This window comes from Poecile atricapillus, chromosome 2 (genome assembly GCF_030490865.1).
Source record: "Poecile atricapillus isolate bPoeAtr1 chromosome 2, bPoeAtr1.hap1, whole genome shotgun sequence".
In the NCBI taxonomy this organism is placed as follows: Eukaryota; Metazoa; Chordata; class Aves; order Passeriformes; family Paridae; genus Poecile; species Poecile atricapillus.
The window spans coordinates 132,302,274-132,315,310 of NC_081250.1; the positions used below are offsets into that span (position 1 = coordinate 132,302,274).

Below are 13,037 nucleotides of genomic sequence, written 5' to 3' on the forward strand. Positions count from 1 at the left end.
AATGCCACAATAAGAATTTGGAAGGGTCGGGGTCAGTTTGTTATTTAGGGTTGGGAAAAGTGGGAGTATATACTTACCAGGCAGCTGGTATAATTTCCTAAACATTTTCATATTTAGCTATACATGTATACAAGTATAAGGAGGGAGAAAATATCTATTCTCATTGTATCTGTGAGTAAGATAAACTGAGTATTGTTGAGATTTGGGAGGAAAGCTTAGAAAAATAACGGTGTAGTCCATGGTGCATTGTGTAACATAGCCCTATAAATGTATTGTAGAACTACAACATGAGAGAAAATATAAATCTTTTTAGCTCTAGATGTTCTTGTTTCCCAGAGGATTACTAGTGGAACAGGAGGCCAGTTTAATTCCTTTATCTGTAAGTCAGTCCCTTTGGAAAATCTCCAGTTGGTTCTTCATACCCCAGGAAGAATACTAGCCAAACACTTGTTTTTTGACAAGTTCTACCTATTTGCTCTATTTGGCAACGTGATCAACTTTTCTGGGAAATGCAGACAAACTCTCCTTAATGTATGTGAGATAGAGAACATTTTGTGTGTGTGTGTGTATATATATATGTATGTATGTATATGTGTATATATATATATATAAATAATTTTTTTAAAAAAAATATTTTAGTATATATGTTTAGTGATTTTTTCCTGTTACTTTCCAGTAATTTCCCTACATAAGACAGGATAATAATAAAATATCTTACAATCTCATAGCTTCTTCTTACTTCTTTTAGGGAACTCCACCTGGCCTTGTCCTGTCATGACTATTTGACATGTGCAGCACTTTTAAATGAACTTTGCATGCCAAATTATCTTTTACATAGTATATCTTTAGGTTTGTATTAACCAGTGTCAATGCTATCAACACAACTTTAGAGAAAATCAGTATTTTTAGCATTACATGGATTCTTTACTAAATTCTTCCTGTGCTTTTGTAAGTTAAATTATCTTCCAAATAATAGGCTGTACCTCATAAAGTACATGTTATCCCACTAGAAATTCTAAACAAAAGCTATTGTATGGCAACTTGAAATATATCTCAGGCAGTTAGCATTGCTGCTTTTAGTAGTTTCAGAATAACATTACACCTACTTAGAACAGCAGAATGTGCCTTTGCATGTCAGTGTGCCAATGCAAATAATATTGAGACTTTCTACTATGTTTCTTCTGTGACGTGCAGTTTAATATTTAGTTGCTGATAGTGTCCATTATTATTGTTATGCTTTGGATCAAGGAAAAGATAAAATAGTCTTAATTACAAAGCATCCAATAGCTTGAATTTTCTGCCTGAGGAATAACAAAAAGTAGCAGACTGAAGTTCAAATTTATATGGTGAATAAGTTTGAGTAGTTTTCTGTGCCATTAGTGGAACAAATTAAACTTTTGCTGCTTGAGTGCATATACCTAAACAGTGTAGTGTGGGAGGATTATCAGCCAGTTAGTCTTATTGGTTTATTGGCAGTAGAGCAGATTTAAACGAAATTTTCCCATGGCAGAGGTACTGTATCAGTGATCCCAGAAGTTTTCCTAAGAAATTTATGAAGTGGTATGAAAGTAAATTACTGAAGAACCATCAAAGCAAGTATGTTATTAATTGACAATTTATTGACTTCATCCTTACTGCTAGTTAAAGAAAAAAAAAAGGATTAGGATTCCCAGTACACTTTGAAAGCTGCGTGAGGTCTTTTGTACAACATTTCAGTTAACCTGTAATTAATTAACTTAATTAAACAAATATTAGTAAAAGAGTAAAAGCACACTTATTCTGATGGATCTATAAAAATAGTCATAAGATCAATGTAAATAAGTAGTGGAAAGTGTGAATCTGGGTCTGGTTAGAGCAGAGTGTAACACGGATTATCTTTGATCTTCTGAGAAACTTAGTCCTTGCTCAAGGAAATCTCTCATAAACATCACTGACTAATTACTAAAGTACTGCTGGGTCTTTAACTTTCAGCTTATGGTCAAAAATATATTGCTGTTTATTATACTGGACCATTTTTCTGTGCCTAGATTCAATACACTTAATTCAAACAGAATACAACTTGATTTTGTTGTTTATTATTTTACCTATATTAAAAGAGTAGGATAGTGATTACAATAGAAAGAAGTGATCTTCTGTTTATTCCAATTTCATCTATTAGCTTGCTGCTTCTGGCTCATTATTTAACTTCTCTGTGTATCATTTCATCTGCAAAAATGTATGTTACCAACAATGTGAAATGCTATAGGAAATGCCGTAAGAATATTTTCAGATTTTAGTTGGAAGATATTACGTGAAGACTGGAATTTTGTAGTGTAGTTAGGTATTAGTGACCATGCTGTAGGTCTTGTAAACATCTAATATTTGAAAAAGGAATTTAGTTCCTAGTAATATTATGTAGAAGTGGAGGTCTCCTTAAACTTAAAAAAAAAATAAAAAAATCTAAAGCTGATCATTCATGCACATTTTAAATTTATAGCTCTTTTAATGTCACTCTTAATTAAGATGTGTAGATTTAATGACAGGAATATTTTCCCTATTACTAATAATCCCTAAAGCCTACTGCATGTAAAACACATGAATTCTCTCCTTTTCTGCCTCTTTCTGACACCTGTGAACTTTTTCTGTTGCTTTCAATGGCTGATAAATTGTTTGCCAGGTAGGAGGGAGAATGCTTGACTTTGACTCACAGTTTAATTTCTTGAGAGAATACCATTCTGCGCAGTGTGTCTACAATAGAAGTTTTTACAGAATATTTTTCTTTGCTGTCAGGTTCTTTGGCCAATTTACCCATGAAAGCAGTCTCCTGGAGATCTGCTTGATCAGTAATACTGTTTTGAAAACAAACATTTTGTAAAGATCTGTCCTTTTTCATTAACAGCTGCAAACATTATAAATAAATCTAAGTAATTTTTTTTTTTTTTTCACTCACTCATGATATGCTTCCCTTCTTTGATATTGTCAGTTTTACCTACTTTGTTCATGGTACTTCAACTTTGATCTGGGCTAATTGCCATTAAATTCACACCGCTCACTGACTTGGCAAGCCAGAGCAAGTTAATGCTATTCATCATCAGGAGACCAGTTACTTCTGTCCCCTCTAGGCATGTGCTTGTTTGTTTAACTGCAAAATGATTTGAGCAGTTTTACATGTGCTGCTCATACATTTTCCATGTGAAGGTCAACAGCACAGCAGAATTCTGCAACTGAAGGTTTTTAAATATGTTTATTGCTTAAGATATAGGTATATTTAAAGTTGTTTTGTTTTTTTTTTTGCCTTGCTGCTTCAGATACTTTTTCTATCTGGCAGTGAGATTTCACAGGAGGTGCTTGGAGCTTGTCCTCGGGTCAAGGAAGGATTTTTGTCTGTTTGATGCTTCATTGCTTTTCAGAATACAGATTGCTTTTGCCTACTAAAACTATTTAAATACATTTAAATGAGACAAATACAGGCTTTTTTCCCTAGGGCTGTTTTTCACCTCTTCAGATGTTACAGGCTGTCTGATTTGGGAGGGGAAAAGACAGAATCTCCCAAGTCTGTCTTGGACTTGCTCATTGTCTTTGCTGGGCTGATGTGGCAACTTCTGGGTACTGCAAAATTTACCAGTTTTAATGCTGATAGGAAGGAGTTAGTTTATTAAATAAGCATGTTCATTATTTTTAAGTATTTAAAATATTGAAATTGTACTTTAAATATTAAATAGTTCGGATGAAGCAAATATGTTGTATAAATTTTGTATCTGTGAACTTGGATTTTTTCTCTAAAAGGCAGAGAATTGCATTCAATGGAACATGGGACAGTGGTTATTTTTAAACCCATAGTCCAATACTACCCTCAAGAATCATCTATTGACAAATAATTGTTCCTTTTCTCAGACAAGGTAATTAATTGAGGCAAGGTTTAACATCTAGCACAGTAACAAGAATAAATAAAAAGCATGAAGTCAGTTTTTATAATATGTGGTGTTAAATTGGCTCTCTTTGAAACTGATGAAAAACTTGTTCAGCAGCATTATTGCTAAATCCTCCTGAAGGCAGCTTGGGAGATAATAATAGCAGTTCAAGCCTTTGCTGGTGTGTTTCTTGAATCTTTCATAACCTTTTGACTTTCATTATTAATAAGTTTTCACTGTGTAAAGAATAATTTTGATATAATCACCTCTGTTTAAAAAGAAGAGGGGGAAGTACATTTGAAAATGAAGAACATATTTTGATAGTAGAAAAAAATGCAGTAATGCTGTTTACTGTTCCACTTTCATTCAAATTGAAATTTCTGATTTGATCAAAATTACTTGAGGTTGTTTTTTTATAATGAGCATCTGTTCTGTGAGTTATTTTCATCTTTTTTGTTTACTTATTGTTCATTATTTCCAGTTACTGGTACCATCTGGTATTTTTAATGTTTTTCAGTGTCTGCCTTAAGTCTGCAAAATTAATTTTACTGGAATATTCTTTGAATTTTAATCTGTTTAGACTGCATTGAATGCTTACATCATTGTGTGAAAAAATTGAAATAGCTACTGAAAAGTTTTATGAATTTTGGTAATGAATATAATTAAATTATCTTTATTTGTTTATGTCAAATATAAATAATGAATAAAATGGAAAGCGAAAAAAATATAACCACTAGTTTGATAGGAAAAGTGAAGGATAAAACTGAATTTGCAATAGGGCCAAGCAAAAGCAACTGGACAACAGTTCTCAGTTGGGAAGTACTGCAAAGCAACAGTGTTGTTGGGAGCTGCATCCAGCTGCAGTGCCATCACTCTGTGGGATGAATGTGAGGGTTTGGTACCTAGTTCACTTTTTTTTTATGGATAGCAACAATCTTAAGAATCAGTTTCAACAGAAATGCTTCATGGTGCCATCGTTGTTCAAACAAGTTCACACTAGAACAGATTGCCTGTCAAGTGCAGGGTGACAGCCAAAGCAAAGCAGAGCTCAGCCAGGTGCCAGCAGCAATGTAGCCAGCTATGGAAGTATCAACCTCACCTGCACTGACTCGCTCTCTTCCTTCTTGCATCCCACACTTACGTGAAAAAATTGATGCTCACAACAGTTCTGTCAGGTGGATATGTTGGAAATTGTGGTGTGAGAGCATGAATAGTAGCCTTAATGTTTAAAGATTCCAAACTACTGTGCAGATGTTGTGTTCGGGATTGTTTTGGGTCCTTAGGGTCCTTCATCTCATTTTGGAATGATGTAGTGTAAAAGCTTATTGTTTGTTTGGTTTGGTTTTTGTGATACAGTTTTCCCATAAGACTTGTATTAATGTTCAGGAAGCAAGATTTAAATAAGAGACTTGTTTCTTGTTTTAGTGAAGTTTCAATTCTTTCTCCAGAAGAATAAAATGTGATGTGAGACAGTTAAATACAGTAAAAACTGAAATAAGCTGTCCAAGCTGAACTCACTGGACCACCCAGGTCTTGGACCACCCAAGGGACCAACAACAAGCAATTGCCTGAAAGGGATGCCCTTTTACTGGAGGTCGAACAAGTTGTATTGCAGACCTTGGATATATTTGGTAGTGATTTCTTACTGCAGTTGGCTGCCTACTGGAGATGGTCGTTATTCTAAGTTCCCACTGTACCAGTAATGTCCCTATAAAAGTGGCATTTCATATTTACTTCTGACTTTAACAATTTTTTTGCGTCTTTTTAGGACAAAAGTAAAATTAGCACCTTAGCAATGTGTTGCTACTAAGTAGAGATTTTGAGTAACTATAGAGTTGTGTAGTGTCACATATAAATAAGATTTTTGAATGGGGGGATATTTGGTGTCTCTGGTAGGGTTTGCAATGAGAATTAAATTGGAAGCAGTCATGTAAATTCCTACTTGAACCACCTTCACTATGCTTCTATTAATGAGAAATGGATCAATATGAAACCAGCTAATTCAGGATTAGAATTACTGTGTTCCTAAGCTTAAATGACCTTTGGAAAATGTAGAAAAATCTTAGTCAGAAGTTATTCTAAGTGGCAGGTTTTGTCCTTAAATCCACAGTAAAATGATGTATATGAGTGTGTAAATATTTTCTGTTAATAAAAATAGACATTGGATTGAAATTCCCTGTAGCAGTCGTAATTTCAAAATGGTTTTCCATTTTGTTCTTTTTAAGACTTGTTAGATAAAGAATAAGTCATCTAACTTAACCACCCCAAATCAACATTTTTATGTACATTTATTTTCGTGATGGTAACTTAAACACAGAAAGGATACAAGGAGGGTTTGCTGAGATGTAATTAACTGTTATGTGAGTTAAAAATCCCTCCATTGTGTATTAGTAGAATCTTATTTTCCTATAATCTTGTTTTAGTAGATAGAGAAAACATTTAAAAGCAAACAGCTGTATTTTGTGCAAACCTTTTTTTAAGTACATGGCTTTATTTCTTTAGCATTCTTTTCCATTGTAAGTTTTATTTAACATCTAATTTTCTCAATTTTTTTTCATCGTTTCTTAAAACCGATAAAAAAGGTAGCATCTTTTTTTTTTTCACTTTTTGCAAGCTGTGTGAAGCACTGCCTAATTAATGTAACTCCTATTAGAGGAGTGAAATGTATTTTATAGTCATAAATCCATGTATTTTTGTCACATTTTTTCAATCTAAAATAAATACAAACATTGTTATGTCCCTGTTGAAAGACACGAAGAACTCCTGTACCTTGCAAGTTAGGAAGAAACTTTTGAATAAAGAGGACTTCAATTAAAGCCCTGCAGGCAGGGCTAAATGTTGTACTTGTGTGTTATTGTGGGTGTATATACACATTTATGCTAATTTTAATCTGTGCATTAATAATAGTTTAATTACCAAATTAATATTATTCATAAATAAGTTTCACAGCTAGTACATTGTAGTTTCATAGAATGGTTTGGATTGGAAGGGACATTAGAGATCATCAAGTTCCACCTTGCACTAAGCCAGTTTGCTCAAAGCCCCATCCAGTCTGCCCCTTCATGTATGTGGAGTATGGGAATATGGATAGACTTGAGCCATCCACATCATGAAATCAATTACAGGTGCCAATGTAATAATAATATTAAGTCAAAACAGTTGACAAAACATCAGTTCATGTGTCCTACAAACCATTAGGCCTTTTCCTTTCATCATCTTGTAGCCAACTGAGTAAAGCAAACAAGTTCTGAGATAAGATAGTACATTAATTGTTTTAAATTTCATTTAATAAGCAATATGATGAAATAATGATGAAGAAAGTGGTCAGTATTATTTATAGGTATAGACATAAATCTTGTATTCTTATTCCCAGCTTTTCTAATTTTTCTCCAGTTCCTTAATGCTAATAAGTCACTGCAAATCCATGTAAACAGACTCCTGATGAACAGTTTTACTGAGGGGAATGTTCTCGGCAGGGCTTTGTTAACCTGATGTTCTGTGGTTTTGCCTCGTAAAACTAGCAAAAGGGCTCTCTGCATGGAATGTTAATGGGGTGAAGTAATGAATGCAGGATGGGATGTAAGATTCAAACATGCACAAAGTTGGGGGTTTGGAGGAGATCCTTGCAGACAGTAGCAAAGATAAAAGCATTGAAATTCTTTTGTTTTTGTTTGTTTTAAGCCAACAGTTGTATCTCTACTGCAAATCGGCTTTGAAGTAAGAACGTAAGAAAGGAATTAAAGGAAGTTAAGATACATAAATTTCTTTTAATTTGGTCTTGGTGAAAGAAACAAAGTTGACGGTCATCCCTGTAGTTTTAACAGAGTTTTAAAACTTAATCCTATTTCAAAACATTCTTATAAATTATGTACTTCTTAGTTCTGCATCAAGAAATTTTCTCTTAAAAGGAAGGTTGCTTGTGCCATATCTTTGCTTTCTTTTCAAAAGTATACTTTGAGAAACATGCATTTGAGCTAATTTCAGTTCCTGGAATTTGTAGATGCTTTTGTGGGGAAAATGTATTCAGTACTTTGTAGTTCCTGAGGAATCAAGGAGTTGAAATTTTTGTACAAGTGCAATGCTGATTAGTTACACTGTTCCAGCATGACATAATCTTAAATTTGTTGTCCGGGGAATGGATACATCTCTGGATGAACTGTTTCTTTCTCTGAGTGATGTTGGTTGGTTGAGGGCCCAGATCAGGTCTGGTGAGGCAGGTGTATTAATTTTTGTTACTGTAAAGCCCACCCATAACTGTCAATCTGAGGATATTGATCAGATCACCTCTCCTTAATGACTTCATCACTTCATCCTCTCACTACTGTGTGCCAGTTCTGCTGCATCAGAATGGCCAACCTGAAGGACTTTAACCTTCCCCTGTAAATTTATTAGAAACTTAACACAGCAAGAAGAGATGTGTAACTGTGATTTGAAACAGATCATCCCTTTTTTTTTAGGGAGGATGTGTGTACTTTTTTTTTCCATGACACAATTTTTGTATTTCTTATTTAAATACAAACAGGCAAGTTGTATAAGATTTCACAATATGGAATAACAAGTAGTGATGCTGCAGAGAATGGATGCATCTTGTTTTGGGAAAAGGTACTGCTTCAGATTTGAGGGAATTGAAATGTCTTCTAAACATTGCTAAACAGTGGGGGGTATGATAAACTAAGCACTGTGAAAACTGCTTACTAGGTAATTGTAAAAGTAGATAATCTTAGCTGCTTGATAGCAGACAAGATCTGGTCAAATCAAATTTGCCTATTTGCTGGCATTTCCATTCACACATTTGTATCTAAGCTAAATAAAAAAATGGGGGTGGATCAAGATGGATTATTACTGTCAATTTTTACCAAGTTTGAGAAAAAAATTTTGTAGCACTGGAAAAAGTACAGGTGTTGGGTTTTTGTGGTGGTAGGGGCAAAGGAAGGAGAAGGTTTGAAAGAGAAACAGTATAGTCTTTGCAATACTAGCATTGCTGACTTAGACCAGTTAAAGATAAATATGGAATATGTGTATAGAACACAGTAAAAATGGTCATGAGAGTAAGTGGAATGTGAGATGATTACCTCTATCAGTCAAACATTGTTAGAATGAACAGTGGCACAATAAATATCACGTTGTAATGATTTATATGGTCCTGTGTAATTTACCTGTTTTAAATAATGAAGTGTCTTAGAGATAGCTTTATAAACTGTGTATATTGATAAAGGAATAGGCTTTTGATGTTTTTCAGACTCAAACGAGATTGAATGGTAATTATAGCACAGTTCAAACTCAAGAGATGTGTATTGTTATTGTCAGAACAATTTGTGAAGGGTGGTCAATGTATTCTCCAATACTGGTAATGATAAAACCAAATGGGGGCTTTTTCAGAAGATCTATTCAAGTACAGCCATGCTTGAAGTCTAATTCAGGGAAGTTCTTCCACCTGCTTTTCAGTAGAATTAATTAAGTGGACAGGTCTTGACTCATTGCTGTCTCTCACTTAGTACACGATACTAAAAGATTTCTATGGTAGAAATCCTATCTGGTAAGTTAGCAAATACTGAGCCATTACTACTGTTCCTCAGAGGTTTTTTCCTTGATTTGTGGAATTCTGTAGTACTTGCTGTGGAGAAAAAACTTAAAAATAGTAATATGCAACTTAATGTTGATGATTGTCTTGGATATTGTTTGACATATTGAATACAAGCAAGATATGTAGTGAAGACTGAAATTGCAATTGGCCCCACTCTTGTAGGCATCCAGTTGTGTTCTCAGTAGGATGCACAATGCTTCTTTCTGGTCATTCAGGTTACTTCAAAAGGATGAGCCTTTTTTCTCCTGTTTGATATCAAAAGTTTTAAAAAGTTTTTTTTTTTAGATGGAGGCTTGAAATATTTGAATTTTAACCATCTGTTGAATATGTTGTGTATTGGTTCATGGAACAGTGATTGCATTGAAGTGATGTCATCCAGCTGCATGTGTCTCCTTTGATAAGTGCCTTTGTCAGTGCCTAATAGAAATATAGAATTTGGATGAGGAGTTGGCTGAAAGCCAGACAAGATGTGGCAGTGGTTTGAGAGAAACAGCCTGGAGGAAACATCTGAGGTTGTATTCTTCTTAGATGGAATGCAATCAGTATTGCTTATTGGAGAACAGAAAGTTTATTGACTAGGTGCTCATTAGGCCAAAGTAGTTCAGTTTTTGTTATTTCTTCCCCCCAAAAAAGGGAAAAACAGTTTAATGGACAATTTTTGATGACAATTAAGTAAGAGCATTATAGTTTTAGAAATTAGAAGTGTGTAGTGGCAACTCCAAGTATTGTACAGTCAGGTCTTAGAATCACAAGTTAAAAATCAGACTATTCTTATGGTTTTTCAGTTTTTCTTTAGTTAATTTTCTTTTTCATACTTGTGTATTTTAAATATAAATGAATTTTCAGTTATTGAAATGTGGAATGAGTCTCTAATCAAGTTCACTTTTACTTTGTGATTATAAAATATGGGATACTAAAGCTTTTTTTCACTTCCAGTGTAGTGGTGCATCAAGTTTCTGTTGAAAGTCTTAGTTTGCAAGATCACTTCATTAGAATATTTTTACTACTAATGATAATTGATCTCTATAATTGTCTTTTAATGTAACTTCAAGTAAAACCTTAGTTACTTGTAAATGACAATTAAGAATGGAATAAGCAGATATGGATCATGCTTTTTGCCATCTCTTTTGAAGAATTACTCCATGCACCACTTGAAGAAAAGCAAAAAATAATGATTACAGGTGAAACTTTTGAGCAGTTCTGCTTCACATTTTTTAGAAAGGTTTATTTATTGTTTGATTTATGCCAAAATATAAGAAAAATATAAATTGCATAATGTAATCTTGTATCAGAAGATCAATGATGCTTCAGTTTTTCAAAACAGAATCATAGAATGTAAGTTGCTGATGAATAACACAAGAAGACAATATTTACTTTATATATTTACTTTTACCTCCCTGGAATGAAAGAAGTTACTTCTGACTGGTAAAGCATATATACCTTCAGCTAGTATGACTTTTTAACATCTGTCTGGGATTGAAAGTTGTGTAGTCTGGTTTAAAATTGCATGATAAAGCTTGTTGTGAGAATGCTTCGAAGCCTGGAACCAAAAGTCAGCCAAAAGTTGATAAATTGTCCAGTAGTCACATTTAATTCAGTTTTAAGTGTGGTATTTATTAATAAATCCACTTTGGTAAATCTTCAGTGATTTGTGGTAAAAGTTTCACTCGTGAAATGTAATAGGTGATCTGCATAATTTGTGAAGAGAGCATTGGTTGCATCATTTGTGAAAAGAACAGTTTATAAGTCTGTTCCATTTGAAAGAAAAAATTTAAAAATGTATACATATAACTTGTTTCTTAAGGAGTGTTACAATGCCTCCACTCTGCCGAGTTTAGGGTTCCTGATTCACGATGTCCATTGGCATTAGCACATGTGTTTGACCCTCAACGAAGTCGTGGGAAGCTTTTAGAAGTCTTAGAGCTCACACACTCTCCTGAGCATTAGGACTTGGAGAAGACCCAGAGAGCCCCTACATATGCACTCCGAGACTCAGGAATTAATTATTTTCCTAGAAACTAAACATTGGTTCTTCAGCTGTTCATAGCCAGAGCCTTTCTTTAATATTTTTAAACTTTTCAACATGGTTATTTTATGCCAATACTAGTAAAACTTATATTTGTTTGCTGAAAAGGTCATGAACTGAGTAGGATTTGGGGTTAGAACAGAGCATAAGAAGTCTAATGATAGTAGGGGATTGAATGGTTAGTCCAACAAAAGCCAGATTTTTCTGCATGTGATGCCAGAAACCTCATAAAAGGAATGTTTTCAGTATTTTACCTTTTTCCACTGTGTTGTCCCCTCCTGCTCCTTTAAGCCCAGTGATCACAATATTTTTACCTGATAGATATCACATATATTTTTAAAAAGAAAATAAATGCATTAGAAGGTCTTAGAAAGAGCTAGCTTGGGCTAGTGAGAAACTTGCAGAAACTGTCAAATTATATTAGCTCTGAAATATAGGAGCCAAACACTGAAAACTAATCATCTGAAACTTCTTTATTCTAACTTGGGGAGTTAGAATAAAGTTGTGACAAATATTTCATGTTGTGACTGACATTTGAGTGTATTTAGATTATTTATACAGATCTTTTCCAATGTTTTGCTTAAAAGAGCATGAGTGTCTGGAAGGCATTTGTTGTTTAATCACATGAACTATGACTGTGGTATCATAGGAGCAAAATTATCATTCTTCCATAAATATTTAATCTTAAAATATGGATTAAAAAAATTGCTCAGCTGCTTTTCTTTATCCTTTTAGTGAAGCAGGGATTCCATGAAATGTCTTTCAAAATTTTGGTTTATTTTTGCTTGTTTTGTTTTTAGTTAACTGCAAAGGAAACGGTGCAGGAAACTAGAACTGCAACAAGTGTTTTTTAAATTGTTAGAATTCAGGGAGTTGTCTCTCATACTTTATGTTTCACAGAAAATTTAAGTTAAAGCTTAGACCTAATGCACTGATTTGTAGGTTCATTTTCCCATTTATTTATTGGAAAATTTCTGAATGTTTCTTCAGAGAGAGTACTTCTCTACCACAATCCCATAATTCAAGTATTAAGGGTTCTGTGAAGCAGTTATCACCTTAATACTAGGTGGTTGCTGCTGTAAAGGTCAGCTAGCTGATGGTTGGTTTGCTCTTTCTGGCTTCTTCATTTGATAACCCAAATCAGACTAATTCTACTTCCTTAAAATATCAAAGACTTAGATCTGTCTTCATCTGATAAAGAACAGGTATTAGGGCTTTAGAACTGTCACTACAGTCTCACTGGGTGTGCTGCTAATTTATAGATTTGTCTATAAATCCTGACAGTTATGTCCTTTGCTAACACCTTTTTTATCAAGCTTTGCTTTCTCTGCTGCTTATTCACTTGTTTCTTCTGTGAGGTCTGGTGAGGAGAAAGTACTTAGCTTTTTGTTGCAGTGTGGAGGAGTGCAATCAGTAGCTGCAGTGATAGCAGTAGCAGCGTTGGGGCAGTGTTTTAAATTGATGACAAGAGAGTGAGTTTTGGATAGAGTGAGAAGTTTGTCATACTTTGCCAAAATTAGAAAGTTATCACATCCTC

General features: G+C 34.0%; 1 protein-coding gene across 4 annotated transcripts in view; it reads left to right on the forward strand.

The window, feature by feature from the left end:
- VPS13B (vacuolar protein sorting 13 homolog B) overlaps window positions 1-13,037 on the forward strand; it is a 429,143-nt gene that overhangs the window by 154,666 nt on the left and 261,440 nt on the right. The window lies entirely within an intron of this gene.